Here is a 7826-nt window from a genome sequence, read left to right as displayed (position 1 = left end):
AACGTCACCTATCCATGTTCTCCACAGATGCTGCCTGACCCGCTGAGTTACTCCGGCACAGTGTGAAACGTCACCTATCCATGTTCTCCACAGATGCTGCCTGTCCCGCTGAGTTACTCCAGCACTGTGTGAAATGTCACCTATCCATGTTCTCCACAGATGCTGCCTGACCCGCTGAGTTACTCCAGCACTCTGTGAAACGTCACCTATCCATGTTCTCCACAGATGCTGCCTGACCCGCTGAGTTACTCCAGCACTCTGTGTTTGTCTTTTATGAAAACATTATGTTCTGTTACTCTGTAAATGCACCTTATCCCCCCTCCTGTTTAAATTGACGAGTTCTCCAAATCCACCCTTTCCAGGCCTTTTATTATTCTGTAGGTTTCAGTGAGATCCACCCTAATCTTTCTAAACTCCATTAGTACAGGCCCAGAGCCTTCGAAAGCTCCTCATACATTAACCCAATCACCCAGGGAATCACTCGTAAACCTCTACTGGACCCTGCACTAGTCAGTGATACATTGTGGAAACAGGCCCTTCAGCCCAACTTGCCCTACACCGCCCAACATGCCCCATCTACACTAGTCACAGAGTGATACAGTGTGGAAACAGGCCCTTCAGCCCAACTTGCCCACACCGCCCAACATGCCCCATCTACACTAGTCCCACCTGCCTGCGTTTGGTCCATATCCCTCCAAACCTGTCCTGTCCATGTACCTGTCTAACTGTTTCTTAAATGTTGGGATAGTCCCAGCCTCAACTACCTCCTCTGGCTGCTCGTTCCATACACCCAGCACCCACTGTGGAAACGTTACTCCTCAGATTCCTATTAAATCTGTTCCCCACCTTGAATGAATGAAACTTTAAATATACCCCCCCTCACCCACCCCCTGCCTGTGCCCCCCTCACCCACCCCCTGCCTGTCCCTCCCTCCCTCACCCACCCCCTGCCTGTCCCCCCCTCACCCACCCCCTGCCTGTCCCTCCCTCACCCACTCCCTGCCTGTCCCCCCCTCACCCACCCCCTGCCTGTCCCTCACCCCCTCAGCTTAAACCCATGTCCTCTGCTTCTCGATACCCCTACTCTAGGCAGGATTTTGTGCATTGCCCATATCTATTGGCCTCTGCTTCTTGATTCCCCTACTCTAGGCAGGACTTTGTGCATTGCCCGTATCTATTGGCCTCTGCTGCAACTCTGCCCCGTCTGCCACCATGATGCCCAGGTATCCATTATCATTGTGTGTTCTGTTTACGCTCTGTGTTCATGTGAGAGGAGTAGATTCAGACCATTCGGCCCATCGAGTCAACTCCGCCATTCAATCATGGCTGATCTATCTCTCCCTCCTAACCCCATTCTCCTGCCTTCTCCCCATAACCCCTGACACCCGCACTAATCAACAGTCTATCTATCTCTGCCTTAAAAATATCCACTGACTTGTGGCCTCCACAGCCGTCTGTGACAAAGAATCCCACAGATTCACCACCCTCTGGCTAAAGAAATTCTTCCTCATCTCCTTCCTAAAGGAACGCCCTTTAATTCTGAGGCTGTGCCCTCTGGTCGTAGACTCTCCCACTAGTGGAAACATCCTCTCCACATCCACTCTATCCAGGCCTTTCATTATTCTGTACATTTCAGTAAGGTCCCCCCTCATTTTTCTAAACTCCAGCGAGTACAGGCCCAGTGCCGTCAAACACTCATCATGTTAACCCACTGATTCCTGGGATCATTCTCGTAAATCTCCTTGGATCCTTTTTGTATTCTAGCTCCTCTCTACTTTCCCACAATGTCCTCGGATATATCCGATCAGGCTCGAGATGTTTCTACCTTCATACACGATAGTACCTACAGTACTTCTTTGACTGTAACACTGTCAGCTCTCAAGACACTTCCATTGACTGCCCCAAGTTCCTCCGTCTATGGTAAAATCTTGTCCATCTCCTGTGGCTCCACACAGAGGTGAGCGCTTTGATCCCTTAGAGGTCCCACTCTCGAGGGGATCTATCTATCGCAGGCGCTGCCTCAAAAAGGCTGCCAGCACCATCAAGGACCCACACCATCCTGGCCACACTCATCTCTCCGCTGCCTTCAGGTAGAAGGTACGGGAGCCTGAAATCTGCAACATCCAGGTTCAGGAATAGCTACTTCCCCACAGCTATCAGGCTATTAAACTCAACCTCAAACAAACTCTGAACTATAACAGCCTATTGCACTTTATCTGTGTAGTTATATGTGTATATATATATTGTATGGTATATGGTCACACTGATCTGATCTGTATTTATGCCTAAAATACTCTGTTGTGCTGCAGCAAGCAAGAATTTCATTGTCCCATCTGTGACACATGACAATAAACTCCCTTGACTTGACTCTCTCTGGCTACCCTTTATACAATCTCTTGAGATTGTCCTTTGTACATCTGCCAAAGCTATAGAGCTATATGCGATCTCCTTATTTCTTTTTTTAGCTAGCACCTTAGTTCCCAAAACTCCTCCAGGGATGCACCTGATCCCAGCTGTCTCAACTCTTACTCTTGGCCAAAGCCTCAATTTCCCTCATCAGCCAAGCTTGCTTTACCCCTCACTCTAACAAGGACATGCATGTCCTGAACTCTTGTCAGCACTTTTAAAAACATCCCACTTCCCTGACATTCCTTTTCCTTCCAACAACCTGCTCCGGTCAACGAGTGAGTTTCTGTCTCATCCCCTCAAAGTTGGCCTTGGGGGTGGGAGGTTGAAACCTTCATGTGGTCCGCCCTGTTTCAACGAATGCAATCAATCTGGCGTGCACAATCGAATAGAACAAGTTGTCCTACAACTTTAGGCTGTGCACGCCATACACAAGAAAGTTGGCCTTGCCCCAATTTAGAATTTGAACACATGGGCCTTGTCCAGAACTATCTTAAACCTAATCAAACAGTGGTTATTGCTCCATGAACACTTCATTCACTTGCCCTTCCCAATATCCCTAGACTACATCAAGTTTTAGAGTTTTAGTTTAGAGATACAGTGGGGAAACAGGCCCTTTGGCCCACTGTGTCCGCGCCGACCAGCGATTCCCGCACATTAACACTATCCCACACCCACAAGGACAATTTTTACATTTACACCAAACCAATTAACCTGTACATCTTTGGAGTGTGGGAGGAAACCGAAGATCTCACGCAGGTCACAGGAGAACGTACAAACTCCACCGTACAGACAGCATGGTCCCGTAGACAGGATAGAGGCAGCAACTCTACCGCTGTGCCACCCTGACCAGCCTCTCACATGTGAGGCTCTGACTGCTGGAGAAAACTCTCCTGAACACATTCGACAATTTTCACCCCATCTACAATCATTCACACGATGACTATCCCAGTTAATGGTCCCCATCTACAACATCACACTCTGTGACATTCCCAGTCAACATTGGGATCCCCATCTAAACCATTCACACAATGACATTCCCAGTCACATTGGGATCCCCATCTACAACACCCTTCACCTGCAATCTCCCGGCATACTGCTCTAATTTCCCCGTGACTATCCTCTGTGTACTACCCAACAGGTGACACCCTTTCTTGTTCCTCAGCTCCACACATAGAGCCTCTAGACAACCGTCTGTAATGTTACCTCTGAACACAGCCGTGACATCCTCCAACCAACAATGTACCTCCCCCCCTCACCCCCTCCTTTTCCCTCACCCTGTCTCTCCTGAAGCTCCTGCCCCAATGAGCTGCCAGACCTCCACTCACTGAACCAGGTACAATGTACCTATCCATGCCCCAATGCTGCCAGTCTCCACTCACTGAACCAGGTACAATGTACCTATCCATGCCCCAATGCTGCCTGACCCACTGAGTTACTCCAGCTTTTTGTGTCTGTCTCCGGTTTAAGCAGCACCTGCAGTTCTGCCTTCCTCGCTGTCTATTCTGTCCCCGATACTTCCCCTCATCACCCTCCATTCTTGAGTGTCACAGCACCGTCTCATTCCCTACCTCGAGGGACCACCTTCTCTCTTGCTGGGCATCCACGTGACGACCTCTCTCTACGTCCTGTCCAAGTCTCCAGGATGGTCCTGAGGTCAACCAGCTGCTCCTCGTTCCCTAACGTGGGCTTTAAGGAGCTGCACCTGGACACACGGGTGTGGTGGTCATCAGGTACCTGCAGTTCTCCCCCCCCCACTACCCCGCCCGCCCTCCCCTCCCCCTTGCCCTCCCTCTCCCCCACTCCCCCTCACCCACTGCCACTCCCCTCCCCCCTCTAACCCCCACAGACCTGTGGTGGGGTCCGCACACAGCAGAGAACATCAACACCAGGCTCGAGTTTGTTTAATAATTTATTAAAAACTAATACTTTGTTAAAAGGAGGAAAGAGAGAGAGAGAGAGAGAGAGAGAGGGGGTAGAGTGGAGCGGAGGGGAGAGAGGGGAGAGAGAGGGGGGAGAGAGAGAGGGGGGAGAGAGTGCGGGGGGAGAGAGAGCGGGGGGAGAGAGGGGAGACAGGGGAGGGGGAGAGAGAGGGGGTCACCAAAGCCATTCCTCAGTCTCCGTCGTTTCCCTGCTGTCCCGCGGGTCACGGGGAGTTTCTCCCTCCTCCGATTGGTCCGAGTTCTTGTCCTCCAGGTACTGGTAACCTTTGACCTTGTGTCAGGGATCATAGGTCAATCCTTGTAAACCTCCTCTGGACCCTCTCCAGAGCCGGCACATCCTCCCTCAGATACGGGGCCCAAAATTGTTCACAATGGAGAGGAGGGAGTGGGGGGGGGGGAGGGGGGACGTGGGGGAGCAGGGGTGGAGGGGGGTCTCTGGACGTGTCCATGAGGCTGTGACTGGAACATCGATCAGATGGGCAAGACTGGACAGATCTTCATCTCACTGTCTTACAGCAAAGAAATCTGGCCCTTTGGCCACTGCGGCCACACACTGGTCACTGTGGTCACTGATCTCTGGATCCAGGCTGTTTCTGCAGAGGCGAGGGTTTGAATCCCACCACTGCCCAGTGTGTGTGGGTCAGCCACACCACTCTGGTCACTGCAGAGACTCAGCCTGGATCCAGAGACCAGTGTGTGGCCGCAATGACCAGTGTGTGGCCGCAGTGACAGACTATTATCTAAATGGTGGCCGACTAGGAAAAGGGGAGATGCAGCGAGACCTGGGTGTCATGGTACACCAGTCATTGAAAGTAGGCATGCAGGTGCAGCAGGCAGTGAAGAAAGCGAATGGTATGTTAGCTTTCATAGCAAAAGGATTTGAGTATAGGAGCAGGGAGGTTCTACTGCAGTTGTACAGGGTCTTGGTGAGACCACACCTGGAGTATTGCGTACAGTTTTGGTCTCCAAATCTGAGGAAGGACATTATTGCCATAGAGGGAGTGCAGAGAAGGTTCACCAGACTGATTCCTGGGATGTCAGGACTGTCTTATGAAGAAAGACTGGATAGACTTGGTTTATACTCTCTAGAATTTAGGAGATTGAGAAGGGATCTTATAGAAACTTACAAAATTCTTAAGGGGTTGGACAGGCTAGATGCAGGAAGATTGCTCCCGATGTTGGGGAAGTCCAGGACAAGGGGTCACAGCTTAAGGATAAGGGGGAAATGCTTTAAAACCGAGATGAGAAGAACTTTTTTTCACACAGAGAGTGGTGAATCTCTGGAACTCTCTGCCACAGAAGGTAGTCGAGGCCAATTCATTGGCTATATTTAAGAGGGAGTTAGATGTGGCCCTTGTGGCTAAGGGGATCAGGGGGTATGGAGAGAAGGCAGGTACAGGATACTGAGTTGGATGATCAGCCATGATCATATTGAATGGCGGTGCAGGCTCGAAGGGCCGAATGGCCTACTCCTGCACCTAATTTCTATGTTTCTATGTTTCTATGTTTCTATGTGACCAGTGTGTGGCCGCAGTGACCAGTGTGTGGCCGCAGTGACCAGTGTGTGGGTGCAGTGGCCACAGTGGCCAGAGAGGTGTGACTGACCCACACACACAAGGCCGTTGGTCAGGTGGGATTCAAAGCCTAGATCCAGTGGGTCAGTGTGAGTGACCAGGCAGAGACTGACCCCTCCTGTGTGGCCGCGGTGTGGACGGATCATCGCTGTCAGCAGGTTAATCATTGACCGTCTGGGAGAGAGGATTAAACTGCAGGAGAACGAGGGCAGAGACCAGACGAGTGGCCATGGAGTGTCCAGCTTGTCTGATTCTTCTCTTCCTCATCCCAATGTCCTGCCACCAGCCCACACGCCGTCCGTATACCCCCACCCCCCCCCGTCCCCCACCCCCCCCCCCCCCCCCCGGTGTGACTTGCCCAACGGGTCTTTGACCTTCCACGTGGAACCTTATCAATACCGGCTCCAAAGCCCGTGTGGACTCTTCTAATCAATAGTTTAAAGTTGAGACAGAATGTCCCAGCAGCTGCTGATGGATGGAAACCGCTGGCAGTCCCAGCCTGACGTTGATATTCCCCTCCACTCTCACACCCTGTGATTCACATCCAATCCCCACTCACCTCCCTCAGGGCCCAATAACCTGCATCGAGTGTGTCCTGGGCCTCCTCCATTGTCAGGGTGAGTGGGTGAGTGAGTGAGTGAGTGAGTGAGTGAGTGAGTGAGTGAGTGAGTGAGTGAGTGAGTGAGTGAGTGAGTGAGTGAGTGAGTGGGTGGGTGGGTGGGTGGGTGGGTGGGTGAGTGAGTGAGTGAGTGAGTGAGTGAGTGAGTGAGTGAGTGAGTGAGTGAGTGAGTGAGTGAGTGAGTGAGTGGGTGAGTGTGTGAGTGAGTGAGTGAGTGGGTGAGTGTGTGAGTGAGTGAGTGAGTGAGTGAGTGAGTGAGTGAGTGAGTGAGTGAGTGAGTGAGTGAGTGAGTGAGTGAGGCCCAGCACAAATTGGAGGAGCAGCACCTGGTATTTCACGGGCAGCTCACACCCCAGCGGTGTGAACATTGAGCTCCAACATAACCCTCTCTCTCTGTTCCTCCCCCCACCCGAATTCTCCCATTATTTCCACTGTCCTGATTACTTTTACTGAATGTTACACCTCGTTTTCCCTTCCCCTTTTTACAAGAATGTTGCCAGGACTCGAGGGTGTGAGCTACAGGGAGAGGTTGAGTAGGCTGGGTCTCTATTCCATGGAGCGCAGGAGGATGAGGGGTGATCTTATAGAGGTGGATAAAATCATGAGAGGAATAGATCGGGTAGACGCACAGAGTCTCTTGCCCAGAGTAGGGGAATCGAGGACCAGAGGACATAGGTTCAAGGTGAAGGGGAAAAGATTTAATTGGAATCTGAGGGGTAACTTTTCCACACAGAGGGTGGTGGGTGTATGGAACAAGCTGCCGGAGGAGGTAGTTGAGGCTGGGACTATCCCAACGTCCTGGAGCTAAAGTACAGGACTCGCATGTGACTCCTTCCCCCCCACACCCCCACCTCTCCCCCCCTCCACCCTTCACTCTCCTCTCCCCCCCTCCCCCCTTCACTCTCCTCTCCCCCAGTACAGTACGGAGGTTGAATATTCATGCCATTCTGCCTGCCTAGTCACTGCCTAGTCACTGCCTGTCATTCTGAAAAGGACCAGTTTACTCCTACTCTTTGCTTCCTGTCTGCCAGCCTCCACTGCCTTTTGTCCTTTGCCTTTTCCTCCAACAAAGCCGCTTCTTCACCTTATTTCGATAATCCTCTCTGGGTTTATCATAGAGGATATCATTTGCCTGATACCACTCTACAATGTCTCCCTCTTGCTGCCTGTTGAAGGAAAAGGGATTTACCTTTCTCCAACCACCCTTACTCAATGGGGCCTCCGAGTCTGAGGCATTGTCAGACACAGCTGCCAGGGAGGTGGTCTGCACATATTAACCTCCCTG

Source organism: Amblyraja radiata, chromosome 6 (genome assembly GCF_010909765.2).
Source record: "Amblyraja radiata isolate CabotCenter1 chromosome 6, sAmbRad1.1.pri, whole genome shotgun sequence".
NCBI lineage: Eukaryota > Metazoa > Chordata > Chondrichthyes > Rajiformes > Rajidae > Amblyraja > Amblyraja radiata.
This window is presented reverse-complemented; position numbering follows the sequence as displayed.